This window comes from Anopheles nili, unplaced genomic scaffold (assembly GCF_943737925.1).
Source record: "Anopheles nili unplaced genomic scaffold, idAnoNiliSN_F5_01 scaffold_5, whole genome shotgun sequence".
NCBI lineage: Eukaryota > Metazoa > Arthropoda > Insecta > Diptera > Culicidae > Anopheles > Anopheles nili.
The window spans coordinates 517,285-532,852 of record NW_026525527.1 but is presented as its reverse complement, the minus strand read 5'-3'; the positions used below and the strand labels follow the sequence as shown (position 1 = coordinate 532,852).

The following is a 15,568-nucleotide window of genomic DNA, read 5'->3' as shown; positions in this document are numbered from 1 at the left end:
TTTTTACCCTTAGTAAGTGTTTCAGAAAAGGTTTAACCTTTTACTTTTGTTTGTTGGCTTCTAAATGAATGGCAAATGCTTCAGAAATTGTTTAACCTTTTACTTTTGTTTTGGGCTTCTAAATGACCCCATGTATTGAGATATAGCAGCTCCGCTATCTGGTTTTGGATTGGAAACGTTGTTGCCATATCCATCAAGAGACCTTATGACGATAAAAATGTGATTTTTATCATTGGCAAATGTTTGAGAAATGGTTCACGGATTGAGTTTCTGATGAAAGTAACACCAAACTGTTTAAGTTTGTTTGTGTGCGTCGATTTCATAAAATGTCTTACTGAATTTATCGATCATTACAGTTAATTGATCTGATGGTGAAATGATATGACATTTGAATTCTGCTGTCTTGAACATTTCAATTAAGATTGAATGAAAATGTTCTACGTTGCTAGTTGCATTAGATTTTCATGCAGACTATATTTTTAATCCAAGATCATTCAACAATCCGATCAAATCGATTGATCTACATGTTGGTTTTAAATATTAAACCTTTGTTTGTTGGCTTCTAAATAATCCCATGATTTCAGTAATAAAAGCCTCGCTATCTGGCTTTGAATTAGGAACGATGTTGCGATATCCATTAAAAGTCCTTGTGATGATATAAATGTGATTGCTATCCATAGCAAATGTTTTAAAAACGGTTTAACCTTTTACTTTTGTTTGTGGGCTTCCAAATGACCCCATGTATTAACTTATAGCAGCTTCGCTATCTGGTTTTGGATTGGGAACGGTGTTGCCATATCTATCAAACGTCCTTATGAGGATATAAATGTGATTTTTATAATTAGCAAATGTTTGTGAAATGGTTCACGGATTTAGTTTCTGATGAAATCAAAACCACTTTGTTTAGGATTGTACGTGTGCGACGATTTCATAAAATGTCTTACTGAATTTATCGATCATTACAGTTAATTGATCTGATAGTGAAATGATATGACATTTGAATTCTGTTGTCTTGAACATTTCAATTTAGATTGAATGAAAATGTTCTACGTTGCTTGTTGCATTAAATTTTCATGCAGACTGGATTTTAAATCCAAGAACATTCAACAATCCGATCAAATCGATTGATCTACATGTTGGTTTTAAATGTTATACTTTTGTATGTGGGCTTCTAAATGATCCCATGATTTCAGTAATAAAAGCCTCGCTATCTGGCTTTGAATTAGGAACGATGTTGCGATATCCATTAAAAGTCCTTGTGATGATATAACTGTGATTGCTATCCATAGCAAATGTTTTAAAAACGGTTTAACGTTTTACTTTTGTTTGTGGGCTTCCAAATGACCCCATGTATTAACTTATAGCAGCTTCGCTATCTGGTATTGGATTGGGAACGGTGTTGCCATATCTATCAAACGTCCTTATGACCATATAAAAAAGATTTTCATCATTAGCAAATGTTTGAGAAATGGGTCACGGATTTAGTTTCTGATGAAAATAACACCAAAACCCTATGGAGTATCAGACACATAAACGACCCTTTCAAAAGTTGGTTTTCAAATCCAAGATCATTCAACAATCCGATCAAATCGATTGATCTACATGTTGGTTTTAAATCTAACACTTTTGTTTGTGGGCTTCTAAATGATCCCATGATTTCAGTTATAAAAGCCTCGCAATCTGGCTTTGAATTAGGAACGATGTTGCGATATCCATTAAAAGTCCTTGTGATGATATAAATGTGATTTCTATCCTTAGTAAGTGTTTCAGAAATGGTTTAACCTTTTACTTTTGTTTGTGGGCTTCTAAATGAATGGCAAATGCTTCAGAAATGGTGCAACCTTTTACTTTTGTTTGTGGGTTTCTAAATGACCCCATGTATTAACTTATAGCAGCTTCGCTATCTGGTTTTGGATTGGGAACGGTGTTGCCATATCCATCAAAAGTCCTTATGACGATATAAATGTGATTTAAATCAGAAGCAAATGTTTGAGAAATGGTTCACGGATTTAGTTTATGATGAAATCAACACCACACTGTTTTAGTTTTTTTGTGTGCGTCGATTTCATAAAATGTCTTACTGAATTTATCGATCATTACAGTTAATTGATCTGATAGTGAAATGATATGACATTTGAATTCTGCTGTCTTGAACAATTCAATTAAGATTGGATGAAAATGTTCTACGTTGCTAGTTGCATTAGATTTTCATGCAGACTGGATTTTAAATCCATGACCATTCAACAATCCGATCAAATCGATTGATCTACATGTTGGTTTTAAATCTAATACTCTTGTTTGTGGGCTTCTAAATGATTCCATGATTTCAGTAATAAAAGCCTCGCTTTCTGGCTTTGGATTAGGAACGATGTTGCGATATCCATTAAAAGTCCTTGTGATGATATAAATGTGATTTCTATCCATAGCAAATGTTTCAAAAACGGTTTTACGTTTTACTTTTGTTTGTGGGCTTCCAAATGACCCCATGTATTAACTTATAGCAGCTTCGCTATCTGGTTTTGGATTGGGAACGGTGTTGCCATATCCATCAAACGTCCTTATGACGATATAAATGTGATTTTTTTTATTAACAAATGTTTGAGAAATGGTTCACGGATTTAGTTTCTGATGAAATCAAAACCACACTGTTTAAGATTGTACGTGTGCGACGATTTCATAAAATGTCTTACTGAATTTATCGATCATTACAGTTAATTGATCTGATGGTGAGATGATATCACATTTGAATTCTGCTGTCTTGAACATTTCAATTAAGATTGAATGAAAATGTTCTACGTTGCTAGTTGCATTAGATTTTCATGCAGACTGGATTTTAAATCCAAGATCATTCAACAATCCGATCAAATCGATTGATCTACATGTTGGTATTAAATGTTATACTTTTGTATGTGGGCTTCTAAATGATCCCATGATTTCAGAAATAAAAGCCTCGCTATCTGGCTTTGAATTAGGAACGATGTTGCGATATCCATTAAAAGTTCTTGTGACGTTTTTAATGTGATTTTTACCCTTAGTAAGTGTTTCAGAAAAGGTTTAACCTTTTACTTTTGTTTGTTGGCTTCTAAATGAATGGCAAATGCTTCAGAAATTGTTTAACCTTTTACTTTTGTTTTGGGCTTCTAAATGACCCCATGTATTGAGATATAGCAGCCCCGCTATCTGGTTTTGGATTGGAAACGTTGTTGCCATATCCATCAAGAGACCTTATGACGATAAAAATGTGATTTTTATCATTGGCAAATGTTTGAGAAATGGTTCACGGATTGAGTTTCTGATGAAAGTAACACCAAACTGTTTAAGTTTGTTTGTGTGCGTTGATTTCATAAAATGTCTTACTGAATTTATCGATCATTACAGTTAATTGATCTGATGGTGAAATGATATGACATTTGAATTCTGCTGTCTTGAACATTTCAATTAAGATTGAATGAAAATGTTCTACGTTGCTAGTTGCATTAGATTTTCATGCAGACTATATTTTTAATCCAAGATCATTCAACAATCCGATCAAATCGATTGATCTACATGTTGGTTTTAAATATTAAACCTTTGTTTGTGGGCTTCTAAATGATCCCATGATTTCAGTAATAAAAGCCTCGCTATCTGGCTTTGAATTAGGAACGATGTTGCGATATCCATTAAAAGTCCTTGTGATGATATAAATGTGATTGCTATCCATAGCAAATGTTTTAAAAACGGTTTAACATTTTACTTTTGTTTGTGGGCTTCCAAATGACCCCATGTATTAACTTATAGCAGCTTCGCTATCTGGTTTTGGATTGGGAACGGTGTTGCCATATCTATCAAACGTCCTTATGAGGATATAAATGTGATTTAAATCATTAGCAAATGTTTGAAAAATGATTCACGGAACAGGTTTCTGATCAAATTAACACCAAATTGTTTAAGTTTGTACGTGTGCGTCCATTTCATAAAATGTCTTACTGAATTTATCGATCATTACAGTTAATTGATCTGATGATGAAATGATATGACATTTGAATTCTGTTGTCTTGAACATTTCAATTTAGATTGAATGAAAATGTTCTACGTTGCTAGTTGCATTAGATTTTCACGCAGACTGGATTTTAAATCCAAGACCATTCAACAATCTGATCAAATCGATTGATCTATATGTTGGTTTTAAATATTAAACCTTTGTTTGTGGGCTTCTAAATGATCCCATGATTTCAGTAATAAAAGCCTCGCTATCTGGCTTTGAATTAGGAACGATGTTGCGATATCCATTAAAAGTCCTTGTGATGATATAAATGTGATTTTAATCCTTAGCAAATGTTTCAAAAACGGTTTTACCTTTTACTTTTGTTTGTGGGCTTCCAAATGACCCCATGTATTAACTTATAGCAGCTTCGCTATCTGGTTTTGGATTGGGAACGGTGTTGCCATATCTATCAAACGTCCTTATGAGGATATAAATGTGATTTTTATAATTAGCAAATGTTTGTGAAATGGTTCACGATTTAGTTTCTGATGAAATCAAAACCACACTGTTTAAGATTGTACGTGTGCGTCGATTTAATAAAATGTCTTACTGAATTTATCGATCATTACAGTTAATTGATCTGATGGTGAAATGATATGACATTTGAATTCTGCTGTCTTGAACATTTCAATTAAGATTGAATGAAAATGTTCTACGTTGCTAGTTGCATTAGATTTTCATGCAGACTATATTTTTAATCCAAGATCATTCAACAATCCGATCATATCGATTGATCTACATGTTGGTTTTAAATATTAAACCTTTGTTTGAGGGCTTCTAAATGATCCCATGATTTCAGTAATAAAAGCCTCGCTATCTGGCTTTGAATTAGGAACGATGTTGCGATATCCATTAAAAGTCCTTGTGATGATATAAATGTGATTGCTATCCATAGCAAATGTTTTAAAAACGGTTTAACATTTTACTTTTGTTTGTGGGCTTCCAAATGACCCCATGTATTAACTTATAGCAGCTTCGCTATCTGGTTTTGGATTGGGAACGGTGTTGCCATATCTATCAAACGTTCTTATGAGGATATAAATGTGATCTAAATCATTAGCAAATGTTTGAAAAATGATTCACGGATCAGGTTTCTGATCAAATTAACACCAAATTGTTTAAGTTTGTACGTGTGCGTCCATTTCATAAAATGTCTTACTGAATTTATCGATCATTACAGTTAATTGATCTGATAATGAAATGATATGACATTTGAATTCTGCTGTCTTGAACATTTCAATTAAGATTGAATGAAAATGTTCTACGTTGCTAGTTGCATTAGATTTTCATGCAGACTATATTTTTAATCCAAGATCATTCAACAATCCGATCAAATCGATTGATCTACATGTTGGTTTTAAATATTAAACCTTTGTTTGTGGGCTTCTAAATGATCCCATGATTTCAGTAATAAAAGCCTCGCTATCTGGCTTTGAATTAGGAACGATGTTGCGATATCCATTAAAAGTCCTTGTGATGATATAAATGTGATTTTAATCCTTAGCAAATGTTTCAAAAACGGTTTTACCTTTTACTTTTGTTTGTGGGCTTCCAAATGACCCCATGTATTAACTTATAGCAGCTTCGCTATCTGGTTTTGGATTGGGAACGGTGTTGCCATATCTATCAAACGTCCTTATGAGGATATAAATGTGATTTTTATAATTAGCAAATGTTTGTGAAATGGTTCACGATTTAGTTTCTGATGAAATCAAAACCACACTGTTTAAGATTGTACGTGTGCGTCGATTTCATAAAATGTCTTACTGAATTTATCGATCATTACAGTTAATTGATCTGATGGTGAAATGATATGACATTTGAATTCTGTTGTCTTGAACATTTCAATTTAGATTGAATGAAAATGTTCTACGTTGCTAGTTGCATTAGATTTTCATGCAGACTTAATTTAAAATCCAAGAACATTCAACAATCCGATCAAATCGATTGATCTACATGTTGGTTTTAAATCTAATACTTTTGTTTGTTGGCTTCTAAATGATCCCATGATTTCAGTAATAAAAGCCTCGCTATCTGGCTTTGAATTAGGAACGATGTTGCGATATCCATTAAAAGTCCTTGTGACGATATAAATGTGCTTTTAATCCTTAGCAAATGTTTCAGCAACGGTTTTACCTTTTACTTTTGTTTGTGGGCTTCTAAATGAATGGCAAATGCTTCAGAAAAGGTTAAACCTTTTAATTTTGTTGGTGGGCTTCCAAATGACCGCATGTATTAACTTATAGCAGCTTCGCTATCTGGTTTGGGATTGGGAACGGTGTTTCCATATCTATCAAACGTCCTTATGAGGATATAAATGTGATTTTTATCATAAGCAAATGTTTGTGAAATGGTTCACGGATTTAGTTTCTGATGAACTCAAAACCACACTGTTTAAGATTGTACGTGTGCGACGATTTCATAAAATGTCTTACTGAATTTATCGATCATTACAGTTTATTGATCTGATGGTGAAATGATATGACATTTAAATTCTGCTGTCTTGAACATTTCAATTAAGATTGAATGAAAATGTTCTACGTTGCTAGTTGCATTAGATTTTCATGCAGACTGGATTTTAAATCCAAGATCATTCAACAATCCGATCAAATCGATTGATCTACATGTTGGTATTAAATGTTATACTTTTGTATGTGGGCTTCTAAATGATCCCATGATTTCAGAAATAAAAGCCTCGCTATCTGGCTTTGAATTAGGAACGATGTTGCGATATCCATTAAAAGTTCTTGTGACGTTTTTAATGTGATTTTTACCCTTAGTAAGTGTTTCAGAAAAGGTTTAACCTTTTACTTTTGTTTGTTGGCTTCTAAATGAATGGCAAATGCTTCAGAAATTGTTTAACCTTTTACTTTTGTTTTGGGCTTCTAAATGACCCCATGTATTGAGATATAGCAGCCCCGCTATCTGGTTTTGGATTGGAAACGTTGTTGCCATATCCATCAAGAGACCTTATGACGATAAAAATGTGATTTTTATCATTGGCAAATGTTTGAGAAATGGTTCACGGATTGAGTTTCTGATGAAAGTAACACCAAACTGTTTAAGTTTGTTTGTGTGCGTTGATTTCATAAAATGTCTTACTGAATTTATCGATCATTACAGTTAATTGATCTGATGGTGAAATGATATGACATTTGAATTCTGCTGTCTTGAACATTTCAATTAAGATTGAATGAAAATGTTCTACGTTGCTAGTTGCATTAGATTTTCATGCAGACTATATTTTTAATCCAAGATCATTCAACAATCCGATCAAATCGATTGATCTACATGTTGGTTTTAAATATTAAACCTTTGTTTGTGGGCTTCTAAATGATCCCATGATTTCAGTAATAAAAGCCTCGCTATCTGGCTTTGAATTAGGAACGATGTTGCGATATCCATTAAAAGTCCTTGTGATGATATAAATGTGATTGCTATCCATAGCAAATGTTTTAAAAACGGTTTAACATTTTACTTTTGTTTGTGGGCTTCCAAATGACCCCATGTATTAACTTATAGCAGCTTCGCTATCTGGTTTTGGATTGGGAACGGTGTTGCCATATCTATCAAACGTCCTTATGAGGATATAAATGTGATTTAAATCATTAGCAAATGTTTGAAAAATGATTCACGGAACAGGTTTCTGATCAAATTAACACCAAATTGTTTAAGTTTGTACGTGTGCGTCCATTTCATAAAATGTCTTACTGAATTTATCGATCATTACAGTTAATTGATCTGATGATGAAATGATATGACATTTGAATTCTGTTGTCTTGAACATTTCAATTTAGATTGAATGAAAATGTTCTACGTTGCTAGTTGCATTAGATTTTCACGCAGACTGGATTTTAAATCCAAGACCATTCAACAATCTGATCAAATCGATTGATCTATATGTTGGTTTTAAATATTAAACCTTTGTTTGTGGGCTTCTAAATGATCCCATGATTTCAGTAATAAAAGCCTCGCTATCTGGCTTTGAATTAGGAACGATGTTGCGATATCCATTAAAAGTCCTTGTGATGATATAAATGTGATTTTAATCCTTAGCAAATGTTTCAAAAACGGTTTTACCTTTTACTTTTGTTTGTGGGCTTCCAAATGACCCCATGTATTAACTTATAGCAGCTTCGCTATCTGGTTTTGGATTGGGAACGGTGTTGCCATATCTATCAAACGTCCTTATGAGGATATAAATGTGATTTTTATAATTAGCAAATGTTTGTGAAATGGTTCACGATTTAGTTTCTGATGAAATCAAAACCACACTGTTTAAGATTGTACGTGTGCGTCGATTTAATAAAATGTCTTACTGAATTTATCGATCATTACAGTTAATTGATCTGATGGTGAAATGATATGACATTTGAATTCTGCTGTCTTGAACATTTCAATTAAGATTGAATGAAAATGTTCTACGTTGCTAGTTGCATTAGATTTTCATGCAGACTATATTTTTAATCCAAGATCATTCAACAATCCGATCATATCGATTGATCTACATGTTGGTTTTAAATATTAAACCTTTGTTTGAGGGCTTCTAAATGATCCCATGATTTCAGTAATAAAAGCCTCGCTATCTGGCTTTGAATTAGGAACGATGTTGCGATATCCATTAAAAGTCCTTGTGATGATATAAATGTGATTGCTATCCATAGCAAATGTTTTAAAAACGGTTTAACATTTTACTTTTGTTTGTGGGCTTCCAAATGACCCCATGTATTAACTTATAGCAGCTTCGCTATCTGGTTTTGGATTGGGAACGGTGTTGCCATATCTATCAAACGTTCTTATGAGGATATAAATGTGATCTAAATCATTAGCAAATGTTTGAAAAATGATTCACGGATCAGGTTTCTGATCAAATTAACACCAAATTGTTTAAGTTTGTACGTGTGCGTCCATTTCATAAAATGTCTTACTGAATTTATCGATCATTACAGTTAATTGATCTGATAATGAAATGATATGACATTTGAATTCTGCTGTCTTGAACATTTCAATTAAGATTGAATGAAAATGTTCTACGTTGCTAGTTGCATTAGATTTTCATGCAGACTATATTTTTAATCCAAGATCATTCAACAATCCGATCAAATCGATTGATCTACATGTTGGTTTTAAATATTAAACCTTTGTTTGTGGGCTTCTAAATGATCCCATGATTTCAGTAATAAAAGCCTCGCTATCTGGCTTTGAATTAGGAACGATGTTGCGATATCCATTAAAAGTCCTTGTGATGATATAAATGTGATTTTAATCCTTAGCAAATGTTTCAAAAACGGTTTTACCTTTTACTTTTGTTTGTGGGCTTCCAAATGACCCCATGTATTAACTTATAGCAGCTTCGCTATCTGGTTTTGGATTGGGAACGGTGTTGCCATATCTATCAAACGTCCTTATGAGGATATAAATGTGATTTTTATAATTAGCAAATGTTTGTGAAATGGTTCACGATTTAGTTTCTGATGAAATCAAAACCACACTGTTTAAGATTGTACGTGTGCGTCGATTTCATAAAATGTCTTACTGAATTTATCGATCATTACAGTTAATTGATCTGATGGTGAAATGATATGACATTTGAATTCTGTTGTCTTGAACATTTCAATTTAGATTGAATGAAAATGTTCTACGTTGCTAGTTGCATTAGATTTTCATGCAGACTTAATTTAAAATCCAAGAACATTCAACAATCCGATCAAATCGATTGATCTACATGTTGGTTTTAAATCTAATACTTTTGTTTGTTGGCTTCTAAATGATCCCATGATTTCAGTAATAAAAGCCTCGCTATCTGGCTTTGAATTAGGAACGATGTTGCGATATCCATTAAAAGTCCTTGTGACGATATAAATGTGCTTTTAATCCTTAGCAAATGTTTCAGCAACGGTTTTACCTTTTACTTTTGTTTGTGGGCTTCTAAATGAATGGCAAATGCTTCAGAAAAGGTTAAACCTTTTAATTTTGTTGGTGGGCTTCCAAATGACCGCATGTATTAACTTATAGCAGCTTCGCTATCTGGTTTGGGATTGGGAACGGTGTTTCCATATCTATCAAACGTCCTTATGAGGATATAAATGTGATTTTTATCATAAGCAAATGTTTGTGAAATGGTTCACGGATTTAGTTTCTGATGAACTCAAAACCACACTGTTTAAGATTGTACGTGTGCGACGATTTCATAAAATGTCTTACTGAATTTATCGATCATTACAGTTTATTGATCTGATGGTGAAATGATATGACATTTAAATTCTGCTGTCTTGAACATATCAATTAAGATTGAATGAAAATGTTCTACGTTGCTAATAGCATTAGATTTTCATGCAGACTGGATTTTAAATCCAAGAACATTCAACAATCCGATCAAATCGATTGATCTACATGTTGGTTTTAAATCTAATACTTTTGTTTGTTGGCTTCTAAATGATCCCATGATTTCAGTAATAAAAGCCTCGCTATCTGGCTTTGAATTAGGAACGATGTTGCGATATCGATTGAAAGCCCTTGTGCCGATATAAATGTGATTTTAATCCTTAGCAAATGTTTCAAAAGCGGTTTAACCTTTTACTTTTGTTTGTGGGCTTCCAAATGACCCCATGTATTAACTTATAGCAGCTTCGCTATCTGGTATTGGATTGGGAACGGTGTTGCCATATCTATCAAACGTCCTTATGACCATATAAAAGTGATTTTCATCATTAGCAAATGTTTGAGAAATGGGTCACGGATTTAGTTTCTGATGAAAATAACACCAAAACCCTATGGAGTATCAGACATATAAACGACCCTTTCAAAATTTGGTTTTCAAATCCAAGATCATTCAACAATCCGATCAAATCGATTGATCTACATGTTGGTTTTAAATCTAACACTTTTGTTTGTGGGCTTCTAAATGATCCCATGATTTCAGTTATAAAAGCCTCGCAATCTGGCTTTGAATTAGGAACGATGTTGCGATATCCATTAAAAGTCCTTGTGATGATATAAATGTGATTTCTATCCTTAGTAAGTGTTACAGACAATTCGGCGCGTGTTTGTTTGTTTACCTGACGTAGCGGCACTGACAGGTAGGAGACAGGATAAGAGTGCCGTTACCGAAGGGACAGGGAAACATCGCAGAGATGACGCGGTAAAAAACGGCCATCGCGAGGAGGCCATTGGATTTGAACCAATTTCAACGGAAAAACGCCAGAGAGAGGACGTGAATTTTTTTAACACCATCGCACCATCGCACCATCGCACCATCGCACCATCGCACCGCGCGCGTTTAAAGAACGACCCAACCGAATTAACTTGAATAAAGTGTTAGTGGAATCAGTTAAAAGAACACGTCAGTAGAATTTATTATTACGAACTTTAAGTTGGAGCCGAACTCCAACATTTTAAAAAAATTCACTCGCTTTCTACTTGTGAATCGGTGAACACCAGACTGAGAATGATTCGCGAAAACGATGTACCAAACCCCACCGCGAATTCCACAGTGCGACAACTTTCCGCAGTTCAGCTAGTGGAAGACACTGTTTCGATACAGGAGTTGGTACAGCAAGCCAGGGAAGCGAACGAAAGCTTCGTCAGGCTGACCGCGCAGATCGCTCAGTTGAGCCCAAGCGTGTCGAGAGGGCTCGGAGTGTCGCTGAACGAGCAACGTGTAGGCGCGATATCCCCGTGCATCCGCACAGGAACCGTCGAAGAAGTGACATTTCCTTCGGCCGCCACCCTGCCGCGGAGATCGACGCTTGGGACGCCTTACGTCGGCGGCACCGACCGTGAACCTGGGAGCGCATCGTCGCGACCGGCCATTGCGTTTCCAGATTTCCTTCGTTACGACGTGCAAGCCGGCCCGTCAGGAAGATCGACGCTAAGGACGCCATACAATACCGATACAGAGCGTGAAGCTGTTAACGCGTCGCCGCCACCGGCCTTTGCGTTTACCGACTCTTTGCGCTACGACGCGCAAGTCGGCCCGTCATCGGCTCAGCACAGCGAAGCAGAACGGCGTGGTACCACTGGGAGAAGGACAACCGTACCCTCCCAGGGTGAACGTGATCTTCGGCGTGCCCTGGAAGACATGGAGATCGAGCATCTTCGGGAGCGAAACCGCTTGATCCAATCCTTCGAAGCAACGGATCACCAGAGAAGGACTCACCCGCCATCACGTACCAACGCCACCGTGGACAAGGGTTGCGACGAACGGTGCCACTGCGAGGAGGACGGCAAATGGCGCTGCGAGGCCCGTTGCGGCCGGCCATTCGTGAAACGCGGCAAAACGGCTCTGGCAGCCGGTTGCTACGAGAATCCCTCCAAAACGGACGAGTGCTGTGCCACGCTAATCTGCCCTTCAGAGCGGTTCACCGATGGACGTGTCGAACCGACGCCCGTCTCGGAGGAACCGACCACCGCCAAGGCGATCGTGACGAGCTGCATCTACAAGAACCGCTCGTACGACATCAACGAACGGATGGAGATCGGTTGCGAGCAGATCTGTACCTGCAACAGCGATGGTGAGATGGAGTGTGCTCCACGCTGTGCTCCACTTAACTCGACCCGCCCAGAACAGTGCGTCGTCCTGCCTGACCCACACGATCCTTGCTGTAAGCGCGAGTTCTGCGATGTCACGCTGGACGACCACGAGCAGAGCAGCGGTGTGATGATGATGGCACCGGCTTCATCTTCATCGTCACCTTCGACGACGGTGGTGCCGGAACGGGATGGAAAAACACCCGGACCGGAAGCTGACCACCGGTCCACCGGATGTGAGTTCAAAGGCTGCACGTACCAGCTGAATGATCAGTTCCACGACGAGTGCAACGCGCTGTGTCTGTGTACGGAGGCTGGTGTGCACTGTGCCAAGATCGAGTGCCCGTCTGAGTTTGGGTTGGACGTGCTGGATCCGCACTGCCTCAAGTGGGGTCCGGATCCGGCCACATTCCGTGCGATCGCACCCCGCTGTTGCCCGGAGCGGATGCGTTGCATCGACAATGGGACGTGCGAGTATAAGGGTCAGTTCTTCGATAACTGGTCGGATATACCGAGCAATTTGACGGGTTGCGAGCAGCACTGTTACTGTGATACCGGCATCGTCGAATGTCGACCGGCGTGTCCTGCCGTGCCAGCGACGCCACCTTCTCATCTACCGTGTAGCCCACGGAACGCCCGGTTGATGCCGATTCCGGGTGAAGAATGCTGCCAGCACTAGACTTGCAGTGTCAACACCGATAACGGTCTGGCCAGCGGCAGCGACGTGTTGAAGCCGCTGCTTATGCCGGGCACGATCGGGCAATTCCTGCCAACGAAACCGCCTCGCACGGACGCGAAACCCCCACCGGACGCGCCCGGGAAGGAACCGACGTCCTTCTACCCGACGGTGGACGGAAAACCACCGAAGGTACCGCAGGACAAACCCCACAAAAAGTACACCAAGGAGGACGCCGGTAAGAAGGATCACTTCAACAACATCTTCGGTGGCGCCCAACCTGAGGAGCCCGAGCTGGACGATGGCAAGTACGATTACGGCAGCTACGAGGACGCGATGAAACCGGCCACGCTCGGTGTGCAACGTCCCGGTCCGCCCGGGTACTATGGGCCGGAAATCAAGCCCCACTACGGTGCTGATTTTCACCCGTATCTGCACCCGGCTTCGGCAGGCGTCCAACCGGCCGGACAACCCGTTCCGACGGCACCCGGTCAGCCGGGACTACATCCTGGCCAGCATCAGGCGAGTGCGCTCGATAAGCAGCTGTTGAACGTGCTGGGACCAAACGGACCGGGTAGTTTACCGCCCAACATCCGCATCGAGCAGCTGCTGCAGCACATCCACGGGCAGGATCCGAATCTGCCACCGCAAGGACCTCCATTGTTGCATGGCCAGAGCCTCCCGAATGGGCCGCCCTTTGGGCCGGTTGGATCGCAACCATCGACGGGCAACGGCATCAACTACAACCAGTACGGTGCCGGCACACCCGCTGGTGGGCTAGCGTTCTCCGGACTGCAAGTCGACCTGAAAGTGCTCGCCCTGGACGCGATCGATGCGAACACTGTGCGTGTCATTTTCCTCGTGCCGCAGGTGTACGTGGGACTGCATGGTCGCGTTGAGCTGCGATACACGCGCACTCGCAACAACGACACCGCCACATGGCAATCGCAGGTGTTCGCACCACCGGACGATCTGATCGCGACACCACAGCTCGAGTTCGAGCTGCCAGGACTGAACGCCAACACGGAGTATCGCGTGAAGATCACGCTTATCCTGCGAGACGTCAACTCGCAACCGTCTAGTCAGATCTACACCGTCCGTACGCCCTCGGATCGCGTGATCACGCCACCACCCGCGATCGGTTCCGGACACTTCCCGCACATGAGCCACCCAACGAACTTTCTCAAGGAGATCATCCAGGATCCGGAGCTGCGAGCTGCCGAGGTGAACGCGACTTGGGCGAAGATCGCATGGCGCAAGCTGGATGATGAGGAGCTCGATTACGTGGACGGTATACAGCTACGGTACCGTGAGATCGACAGTGTCGTGTACCATGCGACCCCACTCATCCACCGGGCGTTGAGTGAATACACCGTGGAGGGTTTGCAGCCACAAACGCGTTACGAGGTGGGCATTTTCTTCATACCGTTTCCGGGTCACGGTGAAGAGGTGCGGGCTGGTGACATGCTACCGATCACCACCGCCGAGCGGATCGACGTGTACGGATTCGAGATGGTGGTGAACGCCAGCAAGATCAAAGCCACCAGCGTCGAGGTGAGCTGGTTGGGTGTGCCCTACCCTGAGGACAAGTACATCAAAGGACCGAGCTTTCTATGGCAGACGGAAAAGGAATGGCCAACTTCATCGACGCTACCGCATGATACGACGGAAGAACTACGCCGCAACCTCCTGCATCATTCCAGCACTAAATCACTTATTCAGATCGACCGATTCTCTAATTGGAACAGGCTGCTCAGATCTGTTGGATACGTTATTCGGTTTTCGAATAATTGTATGCACAGAAGAAACGGGAAAAAGACCACGACAGGACCGCTCACTAAGGGAAGAGTAGTGGCTGTCGTCAGAGCCGCCGACGGACAGGTAAGGCGAGCAACTGTGCAGACCGCTAGCGGATTGATGGAACGACCTGCAACAAAAATAGCGGTGTTGGAAGTACGGAAGTAGACCGAGGATAGGCACGGTACAACCAAGCTTACCAAAGTAGACGGACTGATAAGGCGATAGGGAGTGCTGCCGAATTGTTTATCGAACAGATTGCGCACTTGAAACAGGGTAAATTGCCCATCCGAGCAAAGTACCGGGTGGGAGAATGTTACAGACAATTCGGCGCGTGTTTGTTTGTTTACCTGACGTAACGGCACTGACAGGTAGGAGACAGGATAAGAGTGCCGTTACCGAAGGGACAGGGAAACATCGCAGAGATGACGCGGTAAAAAACGGCCATCGCGAGGAGGCCATTGGATTTGAACCAATTTCAACGGAAAAACGCCAGAGAGAGGACGTGAATTTTTTTAACACCATCGCACCATCGCACCATC

At 40.0% G+C, this 15,568-nt stretch overlaps 1 pseudogene; it reads left to right on the top strand.

Annotated features, from left to right (window-relative positions):
* The first annotated feature begins 12,104 nt into the window (after window positions 1–12,104).
* Window positions 12,105–15,205, top strand: LOC128730008 (putative epidermal cell surface receptor; annotated as a pseudogene).
* The last annotated feature ends 363 nt before the right edge of the window (window positions 15,206–15,568 follow it).